Raw genomic sequence first — 27,831 nt, forward strand, 5'->3', positions numbered from 1 at the left:
AAATAGCCAAGCAGATAAGTATTGCTTATAATTTTTAGACTATTCCAGGAGATAGAATATACGGTTAAAATTGGACCTGTTAAATTTATTACTTTTCTTTGTTGTTGTTTTCTCCTCTCAAGGCTAGCATTCTACCACTTGAGTCACAGCTCTGCTTCTGGCTTTTTGGTGGTTAATTGGAGATGAGTCTAATGTATGTTCCTACTCAGGCTGGCTTTGAACCACAATCCTCAGATCTCAGCTTTTTGAGTAGGTAGGAATACAGGTTGCTCTTGTTTGGAATTGCTTCCTAATAAGGATTTGAGGTAGTGAAACATTCATTAGCTTTTTTAGAGGTTCTGGCAGAGAGGTTCTGGTGAATCCTAAGCTTATCTCATGCTGTCAATAGTGGTGTAAGAGAGAAATTAAGTTAAATCTTAATTAAAATGAGGTTAAATCTCCTTAAACTGTTTTTTTGTTTTTCATCAGTATCAATTCTTTATAATCTCCTACCTTACTGAGTACTATAGAAGTTAACAAAGTTTATACATATAAGGCATTGAGAACAGCGCTACTACCTGTCGCTCCTTGCATCTCTGGTAGATTGTACTTAGTTCTGAGAAGCAGCAGCGTACAGGTTCTAATCTCAAGATTTCATGTCCTACAGTAATTTTTACTGATTTTTTTTCATCTGTATGGATGACTCACCAGCATCCTGTCTTAAAGTGTTTTTTTTCCCTCCCTTCATGCTGTCCTACACATTCACATGAGAATTTCCAAGTTAATAGCTGTTCTATTTAGTAAATCGTTAATACAAACACCTGTATCCTTCAAGGATGCTGGATTAGCTGTTCTCATTGAATTACTGTACAAACTCATGGACTTTTAGTCTTTTGCTTATTTTCAGACATTAGCTTTCTGATTTTCTTATTTCTTGTCTTTTCCACTTCTTAAATTCCTTTTATATATTTGTCCACTGACTGCCAAAATCTTCCTTCTTTATTAACCTAATTAAAATTTTCCATTCCTATACCAATTGGAGGCTGCAGTAATAGATACCTGGTTATATATGATTATACATTCATGTAATTATAAATATAAAATACATGATTATAAATTTATAGTCATCAGCTACAATTGAATACCAAAATTGCTTGCAGCCTGTGTTGGTCAACAGATTTTCTTATCTTCCCTATGACTGTTTCATTCATTTTCTTCAGACCTCCAACAGTGTTTATTCTCTTTCTAGGTAAAACTTTTCCTTTTATTTTCCAGTAAAAATAGTACCCAGTGGTATTTCTAAGTAGATCACTCTTCCCTGTTTTTTTTTTCCCTTTCATCTTAATGTTACAATGAGGGAGTACTACTGTTATCAAAGGCTCTGGGTTACTTCCACTGTGCATATATGTGTGTGCATGCATGTATCAGTACTAGGCCTCTTGCTTCAACTTTTTCATTCAAGGCTGGTGTGCTATACTTGTGCCACACACCTCCACTTCCACCTTAAATATTGTCTCCTTTTATTGTTTTCATAAAATTCTTTATAGTCATCAATATTTGAATGTACTTAATTCTTTAAAAAGCAGAACAATATTGATCAAGACACGTTGTACATATTATAAACAGACATGCTAAATTGAAACCCCTTTCTGGAATTAGAGTAATGAAACAAAGCAGAACAAAACAACAAAAGTGGCTCAAAATAGAAGATTTCACAGGTGCTATATTACTTATCTGTTCTTAGCCAGGTGCTTGCAATAATTATTTGTTTCAGTTTCTCATTTTTGACTCACCTCTGCAGTGAATTCATTCTATCAGGATAGTATTTGCTAATGATACTAGTCACTTCTGTGCCATTAGCAGTAAGTGTAGTTTAGATTTGCTCTTGTTTTATGTCTGAGTCACTGTGGGACTGCCATCAAAGGCCACTTACTGTGTGGCTTGAACAGTAACAAGTTCTTTCTCACAATCTGGGTGTTGGTAGGTATGATTTCTTCTGCAGCTCTTCCTTGACTTGCAGAATTCTTTTAGTCTCACTCTGTCCTCACATGGTCTTTAATTCATTCATGATATCACATTGTATCAGATTTCCTTTTATAAGAACACTAGTTATCTTGGATTATTCATCTTTTTAAAAGCTCTGTCTCCAAATGCAGCTAGCTCAGAGGTACTTGGAGGTTAGAGTTTAAACCACTGAATTTTGGGGGAGCATATTTGGCTCATAACAGCCTTTTAGCAGGCTGTAACATTTTAAAAAATATTTCCTTTTCCCTTTTAGTTTTCATTTTGTCTCTCTATTATAGTATTCTTCACCTTTTAAAATTGTCCTATTCTTTGCCTTTGTCATTAAATTGAAAATGAAAATTTCTCTAGGCTTGACTTAATCTACTTTCTTCTTTGTTTTCTCCTGCAAGCATTTTTGCCACCCTGATTTTCTTAATTTTATATATAACTAGATAGGTTCATATAAATGTGCACAGCCAGAAAGACTCAAAAGAGGACTAACAACAAAATTTCCAGGAAGATTTTCAGAACTTTAAAAAATTGCTGGTGTTGTTTATAAAATGGTAGAGCCATTCTGGGCAACCTCTGTGAGCTTTTAACTTTAAGTATACTTTTAGATCTAGAAATTCTACTTATTAGTGTTTCCCCAAGAGGACTGAAAATATATACCCACAAACAGATTTTTAAAGAAGTGTTTATGACACTCATAGCAAACTACTGGAAGTAGCCAAGGTGTTAGTAGGTTAATGTATTACGAAGTTTTTATACAAAGAAATATACTACTCATTAATAAGTATAGATGTACTCAAAATAAGATGCATGAATCTCATAGACATACTCAGTAGAGGAATTTGGATGCAATACTGGATGACTCCATTTATACTAACTTTTAGAGCAGACAAAAGCTAATCCATGGTAAAAAAACAGAAGTAGTGAGCAACGATGGCCTGTTTGTTGTATAGAGTATTGATGCTAAGTGCATATTTTATATATTTTGTATTTATTGCATATATATATATATATATATATATATATATTAGTCTTTTTACCTTTCTGTCTGTTTGCTTCTATATCAATCTATATATGAAATACAGAAAATAGGGGTGGCAAAAATGCTTGTAGGAAAAAAAATGAAGACGAAAGCAGATTAAGTCAAGCCTAGGGAAATTTTTATCTTAAAAGTTTATCTTAAAATATCTTCAAGTTTATTTCTTAAAGCGTATCTTAAAATTATAAAATAGTTGAATTGAGTGAGAAGGGAAGTGGGAGGTGCAGGGGAATCAAGAATGGTAGAATGTTGATGGTTGTTCACTTTGGGATAGATACTCAGCATTTATTTACTTTGTGTTTGTTTGAAATTGTCCACATAAAATTTTGTTCAAAACTAAGTTATAACAGAAATAACAACTGTGCTCTCTTGATCAGGTTAATACAATTTTCTTCTTGTGACCCACATGCTGATTACATATTCTTCATCCTGCCTACTCTTAACTTGACCTACACTCCCCCCCCCCCCCCCCTTTTCCTGACACAAGGGTTTCCTGACACAAGGGTTTACTGTGTAGCTGTGGCTGTGCTTGAAACTTAAGATCCTCCTGTCTCAATCTCCTGAGTACTGGGATTATAGGTATCAGCCATCATACCTGGCTTCCTTCTTCCTTTTAAACATCTTCTACATGTGAGTGTAAAGATTATTCAGGCAGAGAAATCCTTTCTTGAGTCAGAATATTCACTAGGGTTAGTTATCCTAGTATGTTCTCTTGCAGTTTATACTTATGATTTGTTTAACGAGTTAATACCAATCTCTTCAGTAGAAAAATTTCAGAATGTACAGTCTAGTTGTGTCATAGTGTCTAAAACAATACAGTGCATGATTATTTTGTTAAAAAAATTTAAAGATATCATTGGATACTGGTGGCTCACACCTGTAATCGTAGCTATTCAGGAGTCATAGATCTGAGAATCTTGGTTCGAAGCCAGCCCAGGCAGGAAAGTCTGTGAGACTCTTACCTTAGTTAATGACCAGAAAACTGGAAGTGGAATTGTAGCTCACAGTTGCTAGCCTTGGGCAAAAGAGCTAGGGACAGTGTTCAGGCTCTAAGTTCAAGCCCCATGACCAACCCCCTCCAGCCACAACAAAAACATAAAACAAAAACAAAAACTATAAAGGTATCTAAATTTAAAAGCTGTTCTACACACATTTTTATTTTAGCAGTACTGGGTTTTGACTTACTGCCTTGCGCTTTTCAGGCAGGTGCTCTGCCACTTGGGCCATACCTCCCCACTTGGTGCTTGTTATTTTTTAAGTAGTGTCTTATTGACTCTGCCCTGGATTTTGATGCTCCTATGTACTTGTACAGGCACCCTCTACCACATTCAGCTTTTTATTGTTTGAGATTTGTGAGCTTTTTGCCTGCGCTGGCCTCAAATGACAGTCCTCCAAGTCTCAGCCTCCTGAGTTCAGAACTACAGGCATGAACTTTCATGCTTGTCTTTTGCTAGCCTATATTGTTGGGGACATATTATAAAAGGTTATAATTTAAATATTTTCTTACTAATTTTATTGGCATCTTATTAGAAAGAAAAGACATTAATAATGCCATTAGAGCTGAAACTATGTATATGAAAGGTGTCAGTTGATTCTCAAATGCTCTTAAGCTTTATTATTTTATCCTTTTTTTCTTACTTAAAAGCCATGTTACAAAGAGTATTCTAAAAAGATTCTGAATACTTCGTTTTCTTCTTTTCTTCCATTGCTTTCTGCTTTGCCTGTTACTTTTGGCCTAAGAATAATCTTTTTAAGGGCGTGTTTTCTTATTTTTTTTTATATTGATGGCTAAAAATTAAAATGGAAAATGTCAAACATAGAATAACTAGGATAGTATAATAAATGACTGTGCACCCAGAAAACCATCAACATTTTAAAAATTTTGATATATTTGCCAAGTGTAGGTTTAAGCTCTTAAGTAATAAAGATAAAAAATTGATTTGCTAAAACTCATGCCACTAACTGTGTTATATTGAAATGTACATTAGATCATTGGAGATGGGAGATTATCTTTTTGGGTTTTGCTATTTCATATTTTCATTAACTCATTGAGCAACTTTAACAATGTGTAAATTCTTTAACTGTTTGCTGCTTGAAAGAACATATTGAAGTGGTCATTAGTGTGGGTTTGGAAGAGTCAGACTGCCTGTTTCCTAACTTTACCACTTTGACCAAGTGACTGAAGTGCTTGTCCTTAGCAAATATTAGATACTCATTATTTTTTGGGTTCTAGGGAACTCAGTCAAGGACAGTCTTTTCTAAAGGATCTTTTTCTAAAATATATGTAAGATTTATGATTTTAACCATCTTTTAAATGCATAATTCAGTAGCAGTAAGCTTCTTCATTTCTCACAAAAACAACATAAGTCTTTACTCGTTAAGTAGTGACTACCCACTCTCCCCCTCAGCCCTAGGCAACCTGTTCTACCCTGTCTCTAAATTTGACTACTCTGAGTCTAGATGTAAATGAAATTATACAAGATTTGTCTTTTTGTGACTAGCATATTTCATTTGATATATTTTCAGATTTTATCCATGTTGTAGCTGTTGTGTTTTCTAGTGCCAGTGCCTATGATTGGAGAAAATACTTTTCCAATGGAAATGAAGGCAAAGGTCTACAAAGCTTATTTCAAGAATATTGTAGTAGATTTATTCATAATAGGTAACTACTGGAAACATTGATATGGCTGGGTTAAGTTAGACTGACTTATTGTAGCCCAGGGTTATGTTAGAGTTGAATTTCCCTGCGTAGTTTTTTTGGGTGTACATATGTTGAGGTGTGTATGAGTCTAAGAGGAGTGCTTGGAAGGGCACCAGCCAGACAGTATTGGAGAAGTCCACAATAAGGGTTACAGGGAGGTAACGTGATTTTATAGCATGATTTTACTATTTATGGGAACTGATGTTTACTTGATTTTTTTTTTATTCTTTAATTTTTAAAAATTCTTCTTTCATTTGAAAATTATAGCGTTCCTGTTTTTTTGAGGTACGTTAATTTCCAAAGGCTTTATGTATTCTAATCAAGTTGGAGGTTTTGGTATTTCTGGCAGCTAAGAAATAATCTGAAATGAAATAAGATGGATGTGGCTCCAAGTGGTAGACTACCTACCTACCTGTCTAGCAAGCTGGAGGCCCTGAATTCAAAAAAGCATTGCAAAATAAAGAAAACAACATCATATATACCATATAAGCTTTTAATGACTGCCATTGTCTAGGATAAAGTTGAAATTTGAAAGCAACTCAAACATGACCTTTTATGAACTGAGACATTTCTTACATGCATAACCTATTCTAGCCTTAATTACAAATCCATTAATTTTTAAAATGAATTAGAAATGTTTGGATTGGCTAAGGTGTTAGCACCATTTGTCTTCGTATATGTTATTTATTTGATTTTAATACATTGCTCTTCATTCAGCCTCAAAAGTCTCTAACCTTCCAAGCTTAGTTAATTTTTTCCTTTATGCTATTATATTTAGTAGTTAAGAATATTATAGATTCATTAAAGCAATTTTCCTAGATACCCATTTTACTCCCCGAGATTTGCTTGGGTGTAGGAGTTATATATTAGTCACATTAATCTTTGCAGTGTCATTTGTGCCTAGCTTGCTGAAACTGATCAATTAGTACTGATTGGATAAATGAGTTAATGCTTTTCATTTTGAATATTATAGGCGTTTTTGTTTAGTTGCTTAATTGAAGATGGCACAGAATGTCTTTATAAATATAGATAGATCCAATGGGAAAACAGGAAAACAACAGAATAATTAAATAAAATATCAGTTTCATCTAGGAATAATTTTTTGTAGTTATAGACTATTATTAAATTACTTAAGGTAAGAGGTTGAATTTCTGAATAATAATGTTTTAGTTGTTAAAATAAATTACATGTGAGAAAACTTTGACAGTTCTTAATGATGAAAACTGGGAAAAATGCAAAGAGAGTCTATGAGATTTCTGATGTTTTTATTGTCCAACAAAAGGTTGCTTTATCACCAGCATTAGTGAACAAATGGCTCTGAACAAATGGCTCTATTGGCTGTGGGATACTGGTAGCTTTGTCAGTCCAAAGAGCTAAGAGTTCTTATTTCAATTCATGATTATGTTAAAGTAGTGAAGTGAAAGAAGTTGACCTTCTCTGAAACAGAGTAGAAAGTTTTTAGAAATAGATTAAAACATTTTAAGGAATGTGAAGAAGTAAATTACTACCAAGTCACTTAAAATGTTTCATGTCTTTTTAAATACCAATCTTAATATTAATTGGTATTTAAAATAATATCTAATAGGCTGAATCCATGTGATCGACAAAAACTTAGTTTTTAGAATGACTAAGCCTTCAGTTTGCAAATGATATAGACATTATGAGCAATTTGAGATGTAGTTGTTATTAAACTCTAAAAAAGTGTTAATGCGAGTATGTTAATACCTTTTAAGTTTTCAGTGGGAGGAGGGAAATACTGAGATTGGAACTCTCGACCTGTGTACTTGCTAGGCAGGCTATTACTGAGCTACTTAAAACCCTCTAAATTATTTAAGTGAAAGGCATTTTAGAATCACTTTGGAAGTGCTGATTTGCTTCTCTTTATTTACACCAGAGGTTTAAGTAGAGGGAGTCAGTCACTGGGGAACTGCTTCTAAATTGAAGTTCTTAAACAACAGTATAGTGCTTTAAAACTGAGAATGCATTTAAGATTTTAAACACGGGCTGGAAGGTGGCTCAGTGCTAGAGTGCTTGCCTTGCATGCATGAGGCCCTGGGTTCAATTCCTCAGCACCACATAAGCTGGAAGTGGGGCTGTGGCTCAAGTGGTAAAGCACTAGCTTTGAGCTGAAGAGCTGAGGGACAGTGCCCAGGCCCAGAGTTCAGGCCCCCACGACTGACCAAAAAAATTTTTTTAAACAAAATGATGAGCTATCTAAAAGTTTGAATTGTGAACTAGCTGAAAGGATAGCAGCCACCTATACCATCGATTTCTATTATCTTATAAAACATGATGTACACTTCCTTTCATGATGCTTTCTTGGCTTCTAATGTTTATTACAAGTCTATGTTTCAAATATGTCTGACCAGATATCATTTGATTTTACTTGTACTATTTTTTCTTCAGTTTTAAAAGAAATTTGTGAGGTGTTTTTATTACCTGACTTAAATATGGGAATTTTAGTATTTGGCTGTTCAGATACAGTGTTTGTCAGTGGCTACCTTACTATCTGTTTTTGCTTTTCTTGCATTTCATGTGTGCTACCCTTGTGTTTGGTAGTGTGGTCTGGTCTCTGTAAAGGGAGAGGAATATTGCCAGATTAAGCATCAGTTTTATTTTAGAGGAAAAGAAAGTCAAGCAATTAAACTGTTAAGTCAATTGAAGACTATATAATCGAATGAATTAAAAATCTTATAGCCCTGCAACTGACAAAAAAATCTTACAAAGTTGAATGAAAATATGTATTAATCTTGAAGGTAAGTCAAGTTTTTCAAACAGTTAGGTTTTTGTCTTGTAGGCTGTTTTAGTTGATACTCCTTGTCACAGGTTAGCTGGTAGTGGTGGGGTAGAATAGAGTAGGATGAAAGAGTTAATGTGTTTAGAATGTTGTGAGAGGTATTGTTCTAAGTTATTTACCCCAGGTTCCCCAGATTCCTGTCAAGATAGCTTCTTTAATAGTTAGGATATCTTCTTAGGAAATCATTATGCTAGAACCCCTTACCAGGGGTGTGTGTGGCTTGTGTGTGGGTTGGCATATCTATAAAACCTTCCTCATTTGAGTTATAGGACAATTTTGCCTTCCTTTTTGTAGATCTTTAGAATTTTAGTTTTAGCTCTTGAGTATAGTCTTAGTCATTTCATAATTGTGCTGCCATTACTTTGCTTAGTTTTAGCTGGAATTTGTTTTCCACATGATATTCCTTGGGTGGTGTGCCTTTTACTTGACAAATCTTGTGTCCTGAGGAAAATTTTAATCTGAAAATTATTAAAAAGTCATTTTATATGATGTATATTTTATTTGAACAGTAGAATATAATTATGTAGTATAATTGTACTATATAATTGTAGAATAATTGGTTTTTCCATTCTGTGGAGTTTTTAGGATGTTGCTGATATTTTTGTTTGTTCTCTCCTCTATGTGAATGGCAAGTAATTACCCTCCCCTCCCTCCCACCTCCCACCCCAAATAGTTTTTGCTTTATCTGTGCTGTATTTCCTTTAATCTTTAAATGGCTATTGTGCATTTGGACTGCAAAGATGGGATTTTTTAATCTCTCTCTTAAAGGCAATGATTGATAACAAAAAAAATTTTTTTAACTGGGGTTTGAATTCAGGGCCTCATTCTTAGCTTGCTTGCTTTACTGGTGTTCACTTCAGCCATGCCTCTAGCTATTTTAGTTATTTTAGTTTTATGGATGTTTTTCTCATGTTGGCTTGGAACTGTGATTCTTTGGATCTCAGTCTAAAGAATAGCTACCGTTGTGGGTATGAGCCCTGGTGCTTAGCAATTTTTTTTAAAAAATTACTTTTATTAGCCTATTTAAACAAGTTATTCGTTAGCGCTTTCATCGTGACATTTCTACACATGTATACAATGTACTCTGATCACTCTGTTAGCACACTCTCTCACCCTCTTACCCTTATATCTATCTTCTTTTCCCACATTAGCCCAACTCCCTGTAATACTCTCCCTCCCCACAAAGCCTATTTCTTTCTTCTCTACCCTTATATCTATCTTCTTTTCCCACATTAACCCAACTCCCTCTCCCTAATATTTAATATTTTCCCTCTCCACAAAGCCTATTTCTTTCTTTGCCTGTCAGCAGCTTTCATTGAGGTTTTTTATACTGCTTTCATATGTAGTTGTAGAGTGTCTCTCAAAATAATTTACTTTGTTTTTCTCTTCACTTTTCCTTTTCCAAAGTAGTCCATCTGTTAGATAGTCAGATTCTGTTTATTCATACGTGTGTGTGTGTGTGTGTGTGTGTGTATAATGTCATATACAAATACAAATGTGTATGTATATTATATATATACACCTATATAGTGTATGTATGTTCATGATTATGAATATTATGTATGTCTTTTGAGCCTAGCTCCCATAAATGAGTAAAAACATGTGTTTTGAGCTTGGTTTTTCTTGCTCAATTGACGTTATTCAGTTCCATTCATTTCCTTGCAAATGACATGACTAAGGATTGTGTTTAGGGCCTGACATTTGATAGCCAGGTCTCTACCAAATGAGTCATACCTCCAGTTCCCTTATATTTTACTTAAGGGAATCTTATTTTTTATTTTATATACTTAATAGTTATTATGAAAAAATTCTCTACAAAACTGTAGTAATTAAATTATTCTATAGATGCTGAAATAAGACTGCAGAAATAATCTATAAAACAAATAGGAGGGCTGGGAAGGTGGCTCAGTGGCAGAGTGCTTGCCTTGCATGCATGAGGCCCTGGGTTTTTGATTCCTCAGGACCGCATAATCAGAAAAAGCTGGAAGTGGCACTGTGGCTCAAGTGGAAGAGCACTAGCCTTGAGCTGAAGAGCTGAGGGACAGTGCCCAGGCCCAGAGTTCAGGCCCCACGACCAACCTCCCCCCCTACTCCATACACACAAAAAAGGAAATTATATGGGGCTGGGAAGGTGGCTCAGTGTAGAGTGCTTGCCTTGCATGCTTGAGGCCCTGGGTTCAATTCCTCAGCACCACATAAGAAACAAGCCGGAAATGGCGCTGTGGCTCAAGTGGTAGAGCGCTAGCCTTGAGCTGAAGAGCTGAGGGACAGTGCCCAGGCCCAGAGTTCAGTCCCCACGACCGGACCCCCCCCAAAAAAGGAAATTATATATGTGCATATGTGCACATGAACATGTTTTTTGGTATAAAGAACTCTAGAGCTGAAAAGAGAAACAGATGAATTTGAAATGAAGACATTATAACAAGATCTGACTAATACAAAATGTTACACAAAGAATTAATAAACATAATAAAGAGCTTCTACAAATTAGAAAATGTTTATGAATAAGGAAAAGTTTACATGGATAATTTTACAGAAATACATGTAAAGGAGTATGTATAAGTATGTTAATGAATAGCATCATTTGGAATAGCAAAATGTTGGAACTAGATTGTCCAGCAGCAGATATAGTCCTAAATAAATTGATACATCCATATTTTAACATGTAGGCACACTGATTAAAAGGAATTGTGTCTCTGTGTCTGCCTGTGGAAAAATTGCCAAGACATTTTATTAATGAGAATATAGAATGAGTTCTAGAGTCTTTTCTCATATACTTAGCATAGTAGCCCTGTTTATGATAGTCTTTTACATAAAATTTTGCAGTATCTTACAGGAACAGGAATGTATGTTAATCTATTAATATTATTAGGAACAGAAAATCTAAGAGAATAAAGATGTAAAGTAGAGTTGAAGAAATTAAAAAAAAACCCTGTTAATTAGAAATACCATTATGAATTCATGAATCCCTCTCTCTGCTCCTCCTCCTCCTTCCTTCCCTACTTCTGTCTTGGAAGGGTCTGAAGGCAAGGACAGTCTCAAGCCACAATGATTTATACTTACCATCCATGTTACAGTTTCTAAATAGTTCTGTACTGCAAGACCTCAAGGCTTCTGGGAAAAATAGGTGATTCTAGTTTTGGGGAATGTATAGCAAGTGAGAAAACAAGTTCCTAAAAATGTTATTGGTTACATTATAAGAACCCAAGGAGTTCTCAGTGGCCAAATTAACTCATGTGCTAGTATTCATAGCAGTTTTATTTACAACAGCCAAACGGTGGCAATAATGCAAATGTTTATGAAAAAATGGACACACACACATATATATTTATATATTATTTAGCTGTTAAAATGAATGGGATTTTGGTACATACTATAAGAGATGAAACTTGAAAACATTGTGTTAATTGGAATAAGCTAGAATGAAAACAAATATTGCATCATTCTTCTTATATGAAGTACCTAGATTCATAAGGTCAGGAGTTTAATAGAGGGTAATATTAAGTTGGAGGGGGATGGGAAATTTTGCTTTTTGGTATGGAGGTTTTTTTTTTTTTTTTGAGATGATGAAAACAGTTGTATACTTAAAAATGGTTAAAATAACAACAAATTTTGTGTTTACATGTCTTACTGTAACAAGCAGTTCTAAAAAGTATTTGTGAAGAAAATTCTCCTTGGAGTGGTTAACATTTTTATTCTTTGCTATGGATTTGAATATATATTAAATAAAAACCATGCATTTGGAAATATAGCTATATAAGTGAAAAATGACATCAAAGGAGAATTTATATAATTTAATATAATTGAGGTAGTAGAGGAAAATTTTATATGATTATCTTTTCTGTTTTATGTTAATTTATAGACTAGCTATTTAAATTTATAAAATAAAAACTTTCCCCTCAGTATCATACAAAGCATACACACACAAGCAAGTGAGTGCACACACATACATCTCTTAGAAAAAGAAAAATGGTTTTTTTTTTGACCCTATAGAAAGTAATGGAATTTGAAAGTTTCTGGTTTCTTTAGTTTGTGGGCACAGAAAAAGAGGTGAACAGGACAAATAATAGGCACAATTAAGTGAAATAAAAATGTGAGTAAGCAAAACTGGGTAACACTGACATAACATTTGAACATGTAGTGGTTGAGAATTTGTGGTGTATTTTGGGACTTATTTTCTAATTTTAATTTTTTTCTAACCTTAATATTTCCTCTGTTCTTTTGTATTTTTTAAAGATGATAGTGCATTTTCAGTGTTTAACTTTATAAAGTTTCCAAATGCTTATGATATTTTAATTATGTGTTCAAAAGAGGGTAGAAAAGAAACAACAAACATTAGGTGACATGATTCTTACAGCTGCTGATACTTTTCCAAATAGCCTCTTTTGGGGCTTTTATCTTTCTCTCATAGTGACTCTACCTTTTTATTTGGAATTAGAGTTTCAGTGCCAAGAACTTAGAAGAATCTTGAGATTTTTATCCTTGCTTGCAAGCTAGTAAATTACTCAGCCCATAACTACAGGGATGTTGGTAGAAGATAGAAAACTCCAGAGTTGGCTGGGAAGGTGGCTCAGTGGTAGGGTGCTTGCCTTGCATGCCTGAGGTGCTGGGTTCGATTCCTCAGCACCACATAAGCAAAAAGAAAAAAGCCGGAATTGGCCCTGTGGCTCAAGTGGTAAAGCCTTGAGCTGAAGAGCTGAGGGACAGCACCTAGGCCCAGAGTTCGGGCCCCACGGCTGGACCCCCCCAAAAAAAACAAAAACAAAAAACCCTACCCCACAAAACTCCAGAGTTGATGGTGAAGGACAGTTTTTATCAAAAATTGCAATAGTGGTAGTCAAAATGTATCTTCTTCCTTATCACTTCTTCCTCTTTGCTCTTCTTTGCAGCCTGGATTGGCCTGAAACTCTTGATCCATTTGCTTTCACTTTCCAAGGGCTGGGATTAAAGGCAAGCTCTCTGCCCTCCCCCCCAACACAAAGTGCTCCTAACAAATGCTTGTAAGGTCTTTACTGATAGGAATTTCCTGTATTACTTCATTCCTCAAGTTTATGTCACTATTTGTGCCTTTTCTCCCTTTTTCATTTTACGAGTTGGTTAGTCTTGTTAGGGGGATTGTTGATTTTTTTTTTTTAAGCTTTCCAAAGAACCAGCTATTATTTTTTTCTGTTTTCACTTCTTGTTGTAATCCATTCGTTTTTTTCTTCATCATTGCTTTTCTGCTGCTTGCTTTGAGTTTGTCATAGTCATCTTGAGTCCAGTTTCATGAGATAGAAATAGTGATTAAGACCTCTTCCCTCCTCTTCTTCCCCCTCCCCATTTCTCCCTTCCCATTGCCCCCTCTTCCTCCTTACTTATTTTCCCCTCCTAGCCCACCTCTCCCCTCTATCTTCCCTCTCCCTTCTTGTGTCCTCCCTATTTTCCCTCCTTATTGGGTAGACTGGAAGTATAGTATCCGACTGGCCTTGAATTTGCAGCGCTGATTTTACTGGGATTACTGGCAGGCCATTTCTTTTTCCTTTCTATGTAGGCATTCAGTGCTGTAAATTTCCTTATAAGCAAGCACTGCCTTGACTGCATCATGAACGTTTTGATATGTTACACTTTTATTTTCATTTAGTTCAGAATGTTTTCTAATTTCCCTTGGGACTTCTTCGATATTCAGAGGTTATTTGAGTGTGTTGAATTCCTGTATTTGAAGTTTTTTTAATTTATCTTAGTTACTCATTTCTAGTTTAATTCTGATACAAGTAGATAATATATTTAGTATTATTTCAATTCTTTTCAGTAAATGTTGCTGTTTATGTAAACTTGGAGAAAAAGTATATTCTTGGAATAATTTGTTTTTGAATGGAAAGGAAAATCTCTTTGTAAGATGAGAAGGTCTTAAATTCTAATTGTAGCTAATGGGGTAATAGAAAAGGGTATTGGGAATTAGAATGCAATCATGTATTGTTAAATGTTGGTATTTTCTGGAGCATTTTTTGGTAGGCAGTTTTATCACTGTGTGAATATGATAGTGTGCACTTTGGCAAACTAGGATGGTGTGTAGATTGATCATTCCATGTGGCTGCTTTGTGTGATTAAGAGAGGTGGTGATGGCTACTAGAAGAGCAAGAGTATAATTTAAAATGATTACAAAACTATTGTACTATATAAACCAATAATGTAGTTCTTATCATTTTCAAGCAATATGCAATGTGTATAATTGTGTGTGTGTGTGTGTGTGTGTGTGTGTGTGTGGTGTGTGTGTGTGTGTGTGTGTGTGTGTGTGTGTGTGTGTGTGTGTGTGTGTGTGTGTGTGTGTGTGTGTGTTGGTTGTGGGGTCTGAACTCAGGGCCTGGATGCTGTTCCTGAGCCTTTTTGTGCTCAAGGATAGTGCTCTACCGCTTAAGCTACAGGGCCACTTCTGGTTTTTGAATGGTTTATTGGAGATGAGAGTCTCAAGGGGACTTTTCTGCCTAGGATGGTTTTGAATCACAAGCTTCAGATCTTAGCCTCCTCAGTAGCTAAGATTACAGGCATGAGCTATCGGTGCCTACCTTAGAATTGTGTTTTATACTAATACGTATTGGCAGCACAGTAGGTTTGCACCAGCATCACTGCAAAGTGAGTGAGGTAGTACTCACTGCTAAAACTGCTAATGTTTCACTAGTAGTCAGAATTTTTCAGCTCCATTATAATGTATGTGATCACCTTTATATTTGCAACCTGTCATTGACCAAAACATTGTGGTCATAATGGTGATATAAACACAGGGAGTTGTGCAGTCAAATGCCATTACCATATTTAAGTGGTGTCTTAAGTACTATAAGGCATGAAGTGATTAAGAATAAAAGAATGTGTTGTTGTTGTTTTCAAGTCCAGAGTAAAATGGAAGAGCTTCATAAATAAATATTTTGTTCTTTTATTCTTGAAATTTTTTACTTTGACTTGAAACTTGACTGAAAGATTTGTACTACAAGTTCATTTAAAAATATTTACAACTAACATAAATAGCAAAATTCATTTGAAAGTTTATACATTTCTTATTATAGCTATAATATGAAGTTTTTACTGCTAACAATAGATCTAAAAATGTCTCATCTCAATTTTTTAATAAAAAGAAATAGATATCTTACATTTTCCAACTTTATCGGCTCTCCTTTAACTCTATAGATATCTATTTAGATGCTACTTAGTGAAGTAATGACACTATGTAATAATTTTAAGAAAAACATGAACCTCTGCTACTCTGAGAAACTGTTAGTATTCTGTAGTTTTGATCATTATAATGCTTTAAGTCTGATTTGTGATCTAATAGACTCTGCCAACATCTTGATAACTTAATAGCTTGTGTGTATTACATGTATAGCTTAAATTATTTTTAAGATAATGAAAAGTTTATGCCAAGTTTTCAATGTGTGCTTTGGGCTTTAAAATGTAAATACCTAGCTAATATTTGGTGGGCCTTGTGCTTACTAGCCACGTACTTTACTACTTGAGCCATATCCTCCCTTCCCCCCACCCCCATGACCCATCATAATGCACAGATTAAATGGAATTCTTGGGTGGATTTTACAGAATAGGTACAACTCTGAAATTAAAGGATTATTTTTATATTTATTTATTTTTTTATTAGGGAGTCTGAATCATCAACAAGATTTTTAAAAGGCTGTCTAAATACTTGGTAAGTACTTATTTTCTGTGTAACTGTTTTGCATGTTACATCAATTTTTATATATGCTGCACTGATGTCATTTATAATAGTAAAATAGCAAATTGTATTTATTGTAATTTTTGCCTAGAATTTCTTTTTATAACAATTCTGATCACCTGATCCATTCTTTACACCATGTCCAGAAAATTGTTTTGGTATACAGTCTAAATATTAAGTAGTTAGTGTTTAAGAATGGTAACTTATGAATTAGACAAAGTCCCTACCTGAGTGTTTGTAATAGTTGTCTGTTAATTGCTGAAACTTGTTCAGATTTCTTTGGTCATTTTGCTCCTCAACTCTTTTCCTATATTAGATCTTGTTTGCTACAACATGGCAACATAAGCTCTATTAGCCTAGTGAGACTTTGTTATTTCTTATTTGGATTATATTGGTGTTGTTGTACTTAGATTAAAATAAGAAAAGTTTTGTAGACCAAAATATGAAACGTTTTGTAGACAGTTATATGTCACATTTGTAATTTTGCTAGGTAAGCTATTACTTTTTAATGTTTGAGTGAAGGTAAGTGAGTTAACCTCAATATTTATTTTACTTCATTTATGTAAAGTATTTCAGATTTGTGTGCTATAGTAATTATATAGATACAAAAATATGTTTTTATTGTTCATGGTAGATTTTAAAGTAAGTAGATACAGTTAAAAATGTTAGTGTTTGTAGTTTAAGGTTGTAATTTAAAGTTTGTAGTTTAAATCCCATAATCAGGTATCATAGTTTGTGGTTGTTTTAAATATACTAAAAAATTTAAAGACATTTATTTGATTAGCTAAGGGAGATTTCCTAGAAATATGAGGATGATATTTTATAATTTTTTATGTGTTTGAAACTATTCAACCAAATTCTAAACCAATTCTAAAATTCTATAGTAATTATAGCAAATATTTACTATTCAGAATTACACTATGCTATTTAATATATGCTTAAAATAAAGGTAATACTTTTTAGAGCAAATCCCTTGGCAAAGATCTCTATTTTTAAAAATTTTATCGTAAAGATGCCATACAGTTACATGAGTAAGCCAAGGAGTACATAACTTGTCACTGTTACCCCTTCCCTTCCTTCCTTGCTGTCCTGTCCCACTATCCCTTCCCTCTCCCACCTCCCGCACTCTTCCCCCAACCCCCAAAGTTGTAAAGTTTGTTTCCAAAATACTGTCCTCTGGGTATCCTTGTTACAATGGGTCATCCTGATTTTTTTTGTTTTGTTTTGTTTTTGTTTTTTTTTTAGCAAAAATCTCTTGAGCAGATTTTTTACTACTTTAAAATTCAGTAACTGATTTCTGGAGATGTATCAACTAGAAAAGAGTATACTGTCAATTTTCCCTGACTGCTATGTTTGAGCTACAACTAATTGTCTTTGCAGTGCATATGCTTGTCATGTATATTTTAGTTAGTAACTTTTTTTTGCTACTGAGATACAGGTCACATACCCTAAACTTCATGCTTTAGTGTACAGTTCAGTGATACTGTAGTGTATACACATTGTGTGCAGTCATCACTACAACCTTAGGATGCTCTTCATCGCCCTTCTCACTCCAGCTGTAGGCAACCTCTGATAGATTTTGTTTGTCTGGATTTGTTTATTATTTGTTTATAAGCATGGCACCACACAGTGTCTGCCCTTTTGAGCCTGATTTCTTTTACTTTGTGTAACATCTTCAGAATACAGTGTGTACAGTATTTCATTAACTTTTATGACAATAAAATTCATTTTGTTGATACAGTCAATAGATTGTATCTACTTTTTGTTATTAAGAATGCTTCTGCTCTGAACATTCTTTTATGATCATAATTTCATCATATAATTATAGTTTCATTCTTTTATAGTATTCATATATGTATAAATGTATATGAATGAGGTAGAATTGTTAAATGATATGGTAATTCTTCATGTACCTTCTTAGAAAGAGATAGAAAAGTCCCATTAGGCACAGTATGAGGGCTCCAGTTTCTTTACATCCTTAAGGACAGTTGCTGTACTTTTAACCTAGTTGGTGTAGAGTGATATCTTACCTTGGTTTTGCTTTTTTATTTCCTTGATGATGGGGGATAAGCATTATGCCATGTGATTTTTGCCCAGTAATTTGTCTTCTTTGAAGAAACATCTGTTTATATTCTTTGCCCAGTTTTAAAATTGTTATCTTTTAAAAAGTTGAATTGTAAGCATTTTTAAAAATATATATTCTGGATAGCAGACCTTTAGGAGGGGGGATTATCACTGCTTTGTTGATGGTAGTTATCGTTGAAAGCGTAAAAGTTTTACACTTTAATCAGTTTAGCTCATATTTTTGGTGAAATATTTTATAAATTTATCTTAAAGCAAATATTCATTGCTAGTCTAGGATTATGACAAGGTTTTAATTATCACAGGACCATAAGAAGCATTGGCATTTCCTGTGTTTGACAGCCAAAGCCCAAAGGAAGCAATTATTCTTGTATTTGTGCTTCAGTTATTCAGCTAATTGTTTCCAACAAAACCTTATCTTTGATCCCTTGTGTTACAATGAAAATGCTACTTGTTTATTGTTGTTTTATTAATACTAGTCTTGTGAATTCACTGTTAGTTTTTTGGATTGGAGTAGGGAGGGCCTCTAATGGTTTGGTTTATCCTGACGTGATTTTATACCTTAAGAAATTATTACAATAGACTTAACCGAGGTCTTTCAGTCTACTTAATCTGAAAAGTTTCCTCACCTTTATATTTTATGGTACTGACCTCCCCCTCCCCGCTTGCCCCTGGCCCATGGTCGTGGGGCTTAAACTTATTCGGGCCTGGGCACTGTCCTTGAGCTTTTGTGCTCAAGGCTAGTGCTCTACCACTTGAGCCATAGCTCCACTTCTGGCCTTTTGTGGTTAATTGGTGATAAGAGTCTCATTGACTTTCTTGCCTGGGCTGGCTTCAAACCATAATCATCTAATCTCAACCTTTCATAGTAGCGAAGATTGCAGGTATGAGCCACTGATGCCTGGCTGACATTCACCATTTGAAAGAGTTATTTTGTAAAAAGCACAGAATCCTTTGTTGGGATGTGTTATATTTAAAGTTTAATACTTTTCTACTAAAAAAGATTTATTTAAAACTGGTAATTTGTATAGACAAGTGTTTACAAACCTCTTGTACTTTTTTATATCAAAATATATAATTTCACATTTCACCTTAACAGATTTGCTTTTTCAGTGGATATATATTTACAAGCTAGACATGACAGTTACCATTTGTCTACCACTTGAAAGATAGATGCAAGTCATCCATAGAACTACTGTGAAATATCACTGACAGTAATTTTGCTCATCTATTGAAAATGACATCAGTGACAATTCAGAAACATTTTATATTTAGTATCATAAAATGAACAATTTTGGAGAAGTTTTTAATATTTTTGAAATAATTTTTGTAACCCAAACTGTTAATCCTGATGAGGGAAAACACAAGCAAAATTCCTAGAGAATATCAATTTGTTTTGGTTTTAGGATTTTTAAACACTCTTAAAAATTACCAAAGAATGCTGGGTGCTAGTTGCTCACACCTGTAATCCTAGCTACTCAGGAGGCTGAGATTTGAGGATTTCGGTATAAAGCCCCTGTAAGAAAGTCTGTGAGACTCTACCTCCAATTAACCAACAAAAAACCGAAAGTGGAGTTGTGGCTCACTTGGGCTAAAAAACTCAGGAACAGCACACAAACCCACAACAGTCAAAAAGAGAAAATTAAAAAAATAAAATTAAATTTAAAAAAAAAAAAGAAAGAGAAAATTAGTACCAAAGACTCCAAAAAGCTTTAATTTATACATCTTAATGTAAAGAAAAATAAAAGAAATTTTGAATGATTCATTTATTAAACTCACATGAAAGTCTTGTGTGTTTACACAGCTAACTTTTTTGAGGGGCTGGATAGCTATATTTTCTGAAACAATAAAAAATTAAAACAATGATACTTTAAAAAAAATTTCTGCCAATATATTTTGAATGTGGCTTAATGGAAGACACTGGATTCTATGTACTTATGTATTCAGTCAAATAGGATATTATATGCCATGTAGTCTTTGGAAAACTTGTCTGTATATTTACCGTGTGTTTATGTATAAGTATATACATATATATACACCATATACAGATACATTCATAAATACATATATGAGATTGAACTAAGTAACATATTGGTATTATTATAAATAGATTTCATGTAAGGGTCCCAGAAACACCTGGGGTCAACATTTTAGATTAACTAGTCATCTGTCACTGAGTTACTATTTGTGACTTATTTATAGGCTTATGTGCATTGTTTTTGTTTTTGTTTTTTTGTCCATGTTGTTGTTGGTTGTGGGGCCTGGATTCTGGGCCTGGGTGCTGTCCCTCAGCTCAAGGCTAGTGCTCTACAACTTGAGCCACACCGCCACTTCTGGCTTTGTCTGTTTATGTGGTGATGAGGAATTGAACCCAGGGCCTCATACGTGCAAGGCAAGCACTCTACCACTGAGCCACCTTCCCAGCCCCGTGTGCACTGTTTTAAGATAAAAAAAATCTTAAAAATTATGTCAGGTTTTTTTTTTTTTTTGCTGCGTTTTTACTTGAGGGGAATTGCTGACATTAGCTTATGTTTGCTTGTGTAATAAATTTGGTCATTGTGGAAGAATGGCCTGTTGCAGAGTTGTTTCTACACCTCACTTCATTCACTCATTCATTCATGCAAGGTTGTGCTGAAGATTAAATCCAGAGCCTTGTAGATGCTAGATAAGCATAATTTCACATCTTTTTAGACTACCATTTAACTGACTGAGCCCCATTTTTTGAGTAGAAATTACTATGAGTAGATTGTTAAATACTAAAGCAAGTTCTTGGCACTTAGAGTTATTTGAAGTTAAGGAGGAAAGCAGCCTTAAAAAGTAACTTAGTGTATTGAAGAGTAATTGTGGTACTTAATTTTAGTGAGCAAATATTAATGTTTCCTCTAGTTTTTAAATACATCTACAATAGATACTTAAATATTTTTTTTTCTGAACGATATTATGCCTGTTTTTCTGATGATTTTAAAAGTTTATCTTTGGTTTGCCTTCAAGCTCTATCTGTATACATCCTACAAATCAATAGTGTTTTAAATTAGCTGACATGGAAAGAAAATGATAAATAATGAAACTAGCCATATTGCTTACATTCTGTTTTATAGAACTAATTTAAGAGCCAACGGATATTGAGGGTACAAGCATAAGGAAAATAAAGTATTATGAGTCAAGCTATTTCAGAAGTATTCTATACTTTTGAGTCTTCTATTTCATAGTTTTTATTTAGAAACAATGGTGATGCTAAAGAGCTAGTAAAATAAGTTACTTTCATTAGAAGTTTTATGCATTTGGTGGGAGATTTTAATTAATATTTGTCTGAATATGTTAGATACAATGACTTATTTATAGGCTTTTGTTAATTATAAAATTACAAAATCATAAAATTCTCAAATTCTGATCATGCTATAGATTTGTTATCAATATCAGGTTTTAATACTTAGTACCTGTTCTTGAATTAATGTTTTCATTCCTTGTAGTTTCCTTATCTTGCATATTTGCTGGGAGTTCATGGGCAGCAATAATACCTTCTTCCCTGACATGGATCTGAAAATGTGCAGAATAGAATCATAGCTAGGCTTTAGAAGTTAATTTATTAAATCATATAAGAAACTTACATGGACAGTACTTCATGTTTTCCACAGAATGTATTCTTTCAATGAAATAGTTTGTGTAGCAGCAGCACAGGAAAAGCAGACTTTTGGCAATACCAGCTCAATTGCCTCTGCAGATGAGGATTTAAAATTCTGTGCAGCAGACAGTACTTCTAGCAGGCGAGTAAAAGGTTACTGCATTATTTTGTTTTTGCAGTCCTTATCTACAAAAGGTTTTTCTCTCTTTAATTCAGTGTAAAGTGCAGGCTTGCATTTAGATATTCTGGAAAAAATTGATTTAAGTATAACATGCATATCAAAAGGGCAGTACAAGGTGAAGGCAGAGGCAATCCTAGCATTTTTACTATTAAACCAGGGATGATATTGAACATGAGACAGACACAAATAAGGAACCTTTTATTGCCACAGAAGACAGGAAGTTTTAAAATTACTCACTTAGATTGAAGGTATTTTATTACTTTTAGTTTCTAGACTGTCTTCCCCAAAATGGGGCTGTTATCAAGAGTTGACATTTACTGAATAGATGTTCATTAGGTTAAGTTATTGAGGTATGATTATTTGTCTTTTATTCTGGGAATTGTAAAATGGATTATAATTACATGGCATTATAAATAATGATCTGTACTTACTATTGGGAGAGGTGCAATGCTTAACTATAAAAGATACTGGAGCATAGCTATTGCTTATATTTTCAACATGGTTTATTAGGTTTAAAAATTCTAACAAAATGAAATAACCAAGTGGGAAAAAATTCATCAAGATTCATGATAGCTTTTTGTTTATTGCCAATATCTATATCTATATAACCACTTGCCCATTTCTTCCTTACTAAAACTCTTCTCTCTAACATTTATCACGCTGGAGGGTTTTCTTGGATTATCTTTCTGTATTCCATTATTATCATTTGCATCGGTATTTTTTGCTATGGACTTTTACTACTCACTACTTCCAAAGTCCTTAGTATAGTATTCAGATAGAATTTTTTACTATGTCTATCTTCAATCACCCTCCTGCCCCTCTCCCACCAAACCTCAAAGTTTTGTATTGGCTACTATCTAAGTTTGTGTTTAACAAACAGGCCCATGTTTCAGTTTTCCTACTCAATGTTAGATTGAATAATCAAATCGGAAGTAGTTCTATAAATTAATCTATAGTATAGAAATAAAATCAGTTTGTTATTCTTACTGTGAGTGTTTGACAGGCTTCTTGAATTGTAGAGTCATAAGAGGTCAGCAGTTCTGATTGGTAAGTTAAAGGAATCCATCCAGTAATTTGCTCCCTGTTGTTTCTCAGAGTATTGCTGCAGCAGTTCTTTTCCAGATATTGAACGGTTCTTGAACGGTGTGTGGAGGCAGCAAGGGGTGGGGCTCATTCCTGTTGGTTGTTGAAATATTGTGCATTTACAGAGGGAACAGGTTGGATAGGCTGAGCTAAGGAGTAGACAAACAGAGCTAAACTGATGGGAAACAGAGTGGACAGTATAATTTTGGCATGTCTTGACTTTGTTCCTTTGGGCTTTAATATAAAACAGTTTGAAATATTAAAGCATCTTACCTTCTTAAGAGTAGCCTGGAGACTTCCGTTTTTAATATCCAGATTTTCTTGGCGATGAGTTTGTGGATATCTTCTGTAGGGAAGCTGTTGTTTTACTCTTTTTCTTTTTTTTAGCAGAGTTTCTTTCAGCCAGAGAGCTGCAGAATGAAGCAGTTAGCCAATTTTGAGTATATATGGGACATCACCAGTTCTTATTTTTTAAGTCAAATTCTCATCTAATGAGCAAGTCAATGTGTGGCTGTGGCTGCAGCTTTATTTCTTCTTTAATGAAGAGGTTGAGCCGTTCGACCTGCTGCTCCGATCTGTTCTCTTGTAGCCATACATCAGACCAGTTGCAGAGATTATCCATCGAATGTCCCAGGCAACCAAAGGTAACTACAGAGATTTATTTCAAATAAAAATGTACAATTGAAATGGCTGCATTATAAGTAGGACCAAATGATTAAAAATAAAAAGACCAATTAAAGATGTTCTTAGCAGTTTTCTTGACCTTGCAGTAGCTATCCAATATCATTTTGTCATCATCAGATTGTGTAGCAATGGAAATGCACTGCAGTAATTGATTTTGTAATAGGATCAGGTGATTTACTAGCTGCACTGACAACCACTTGCTTGCTTGCTTGCGCTGAGTGGTGGAGCACTCTAATGGATGTTGTGATTGCAGGCTGGAGTTGATGTGAGACTGCTGGCCACTTAAAGTAGCAATGACACTTATTTTTAAAATCAGAGTAGTTTTTCTTGGTGTTGTCAGTTTTGAGTAGCTCCAGTAGTCTCATATTTGAGTGCCTCCATGAAATTTTAGAGATTATCTATTATTTTAGAGATTATTATTTCACTTATCTTTACAAGTTAATTGGTTTGACTAGCTTTGAATTTAACAGGATAATCTGTTTACTTGATGTTTGGAGCTCAGCATCAGTAAACTTAGTAGTGAGCCAAGAGTACATGCCCAAATACCAGTTTTGTTAATTATTCTTTGTTATCTAAACAAAGTAAAGTATTCCTAGCATTGTAAATTTTACCAGTTTCATACTCTATAATTACAGTATTCAAGGTATGGGAATTTCTTGATTTAGTGCATTGTAGAAGAAAACTATTTTCTAGCCCTTTTTGATCTTTTGACTTCTTAGTGGTTTCATGGATTCAATACTTATTAATCTGGAGTATTTATTATTGCTAAGAATGTTGGTGAAACCTAGTTATTTTAGAGTCATGTTTTAAGGATATAGTAAACAAATAATTTCATATCCAAGGCTATGTAATGCTTCACATTTATTTCCAGTTATTTTAATTTTGTTTTCATCTTTCTCTGTTCCTTTTAAACAAATTATTGCTGACAAATATAGATGTACATTCCAGTACCTGGCACTTATGAATGTTTTAAAGATAAGGAAAGATTTTTTTATTTTTGTATTTTTTTGGGTTGGTCATGGGGCTTGAACTCAGGGCCTGGGTGCTCACCCTGAGCTCTTTTGCTCAAGGCTAATGTTCTACTACTTAGAACCACAACACCACTTCCAGTTTTTGAGTGTTTAATTGGAGATAAAGTCTCACAGGGACTTTTCTGCCTGAGCTGGCTTTTAATGCAATTTTCAGATCTCAGTCTCTTGAGTAGCTAGTATTACAGGCATGAGCCCCACTGGTGCCTGGTTAGTGGAAAGGTTTCTGTACCTTGCCTAAAACCATACAGCTTGGAAATAGCAGAACCAGTGTTAAAGCTGTACTTGAAAATTGTAAGATACTACAAGGTGCCTGTGGCTCATGTCTATAATTCTAGCTACTCAGGGCGCTGAGATCTGAGGATTGTAGTTTGAAGCCAGCCAGGACAGACTCTTATCTCCAGTAAACTACTTAGAAAAAGCTGGAAGTGGTGCTGTAGCTTAGATGGTAGAGTGCTAGTCTTGAACAAAAGAAGCTCAGGGGTAGCGCCTAGGTACAGAGTTGAAGCTCCAGCACTGGCACCAAAAAAAAAAAAAAAAGAAAAAAAAAGATTGTATTTTTCAAGTTTTTACTAACTACAGGTTTAGATATGGAGTATCAGATACACATAATCTGGGTATATACACCTGTGAGAACATTCTCTTATTGATTGGTTAATTGATTAGTAAGTTTCACATATTCATATTCTTTTGGTGATGATATAAGATTTTGGTGAGGAAGCTCTCTTAGTTCTTGCTTTTATTTGACTGCTGCTATTTTGGAGTGAAGGATGCTATATATAAGGTCATATCAGCAATTTCATTTGTACCTTGCTTGTACTTTTCCAGTCCTGAACAAGTTTTTTTCTTTTCTATTACTTAAAGAAAGTTTTTATAAGCCAGGTGCTGGTGGCTTTTTCAGGATTTCTGGTGGCTTTTTCATGATTACTCTTGTAATCCTGACTACTCAGAAGGCTGAGATCTGAGGCTCATTGTTCAGTGCTGTCCTTTATTTCCAGTTAACCACTAAAAAGCTGAAGTGGAGCTGTGGCTCAAGTGGTAGAGCACTAGCCTTGAGCAAAAAAGCTCAGTTATAGTGCCCAGGCCCTGAGTTCAAGCACACACACACATTTTTTAAAAATCTAAACTGTAGTACTCAGGAACTAGCAAGTTTATTGTTAACTTTTTTTTTTAAACAGCATTTCTCCAAAAAGTGATACAATAGGTTACTTTTTTAAATCCTATATTATTATGATCATTAATTTTCTTTTCTGTAACTTATATAATGAAATTGATCCCATTTTGTTTTTCTATACAATTTCTACTCCTTAAACGATCATTTTATTGTTACAAGTAAAACAAAGATGATTCTCTTTTTCTTTCTTAAGCCTCTTAACCTTTTGTAGAGGGAAGAAGGAATAGCTTCATTATTTCTAAAACTGAGATTTTTTTTTTTACACTATCCAGTTATTTTACTTAGAATACTTTTTCTAGTTTTGTTACAGAACATAGGTTTCTAGAGGTTGTAATTTCTTAGGTGTTTTGAAAATTTAAGAATTAGAACTGATAGGATTTGACGTTGCAGAATTCCTGACTTGTACTAAGTTTGAACTGTCACTTCAAAATTTTACATTATATATTCAAATTTGCAAATGTTGGGTAATGAGTTGGGAAATATATTGCATACTTTATTTCTCTCCAGAATCAATATATTTGTTCAACTCTAAGAACGCTAAGGTTATTTTTATCAAAAAGAAAAAGATATAGTTTAAATGTTGACATACCATCAGTTCTGAGAGGAAATGTGAAAAACATGAAAATGTGAAAAAGTGTACTTCTTAGAATTTATGAAATCTGGCAGATATGTATTATGATTTAAGGGCTCTTTTGGTAAGGAGCAAATCCATGTTAATTGAATTGATACAATTCAATATGTATTTATGCAACTGGGCCAATTATTTTTGTTTATTTACAATCAATTGACCACCTTTCATGTGCAGAACCATATACTAGGTCACGTAAGACTTTTTTTTTTTGCCATTCCTGTGGCTTAAACTTGGGGTCTGGGCATTGTCCCCCAGCTGCTTCCAGCCTTTCTTGAGTGGTGTTTCTGAGATAAGAAGTCTCATGGACTTTTCCAGCTGGGGCTGGCTTTGAAATAAGCTCCTCAGCTCTCAGCCTTCTGAGTAGGATTATAGGTATAAGCCACCAGCACCTGGCTACATAAGACTTTTTCTCTATTGGAATTTATATGGTCTAGGGAATATTACTTTGAGACTAAGATTTTTTAAAAGCATTCTTTTAAAATTATGACTAGTGAGACATTGTATTAACCCTTAATAAAATGACTGAAATACATTATACAGTAAACAGGAATATAGCTAGAGACAATTTAAATGCAACATTCCAAATACAGAATAGCTTTATAATTTGGAACTATCTTCACCTCTTATTATATATTTTTATTTAAAACCTTTAGATTCTTAGATCTTTTTATGTCATTGCTAAATAGGAAATGCACTACTTGTTCCCTATCTCTAATACCTTTTAAGCTCCTGGTGAGTTACCACAGTGTAACAGTGAGTGGAGATCTAAAAATCCACTTAAATTCTGAACAATCAATTTGGGGTTGCTAAGTGTTTTGTTCTTAGACAGCAACACAAGGAATTCAAATTTATGTCATCTAAATTACAGATTGCTGGGGCTGGGAAGGTGGCTCAGTGGTAGAGCACTTGCCTTGCATGCATGAGGCCCTGGGTTCGATTCCTTAGCACCGCATAAGCAAAAAGAAAAAAGCCGGAAGTGACGCTGTGGCTCAAGTGGTAGAGTGCTAGCCTTGAGCTGAAGAGCTGAGGGACAGCACCCAGGCCCAGAATTCAGACCCCCACACCTGGACCCAAAAAAAAAAAAAAATTACAGATTGCTGCATATCATACATAGGTTGATA

General features: G+C 34.3%; 1 protein-coding gene across 8 annotated transcripts in view; it reads left to right on the top strand.

Annotated features, from left to right (window-relative positions):
- The window catches only part of Fbxw7 (F-box and WD repeat domain containing 7), a 113,239-nt gene that overhangs the window by 17,435 nt on the left and 67,973 nt on the right, over positions 1-27,831 (top strand). For 4 of the 8 annotated variants that reach the window (XM_042701648.1, XM_042701639.1, XM_042701638.1 and 1 more), the window contains exon 2: positions 16,151-16,198. The exons of 2 other annotated variants lie outside the window; for them this stretch is intronic. The gene's annotated coding sequence lies outside the window, so the exon portion shown is untranslated. Of the gene's footprint in view, positions 1-16,150; positions 16,199-23,782; positions 23,838-27,831 lie in introns of all 8 variants that reach the window. 2 more of the 8 variants (XM_042701640.1, XM_042701641.1) reach the window with 1 other exon arrangement.

This window comes from Dipodomys spectabilis, unplaced genomic scaffold (assembly GCF_019054845.1).
Source record: "Dipodomys spectabilis isolate Male_0828 unplaced genomic scaffold, ASM1905484v1 ptg000297l, whole genome shotgun sequence".
NCBI classification, from domain to species: domain Eukaryota; kingdom Metazoa; phylum Chordata; class Mammalia; order Rodentia; family Heteromyidae; genus Dipodomys; species Dipodomys spectabilis.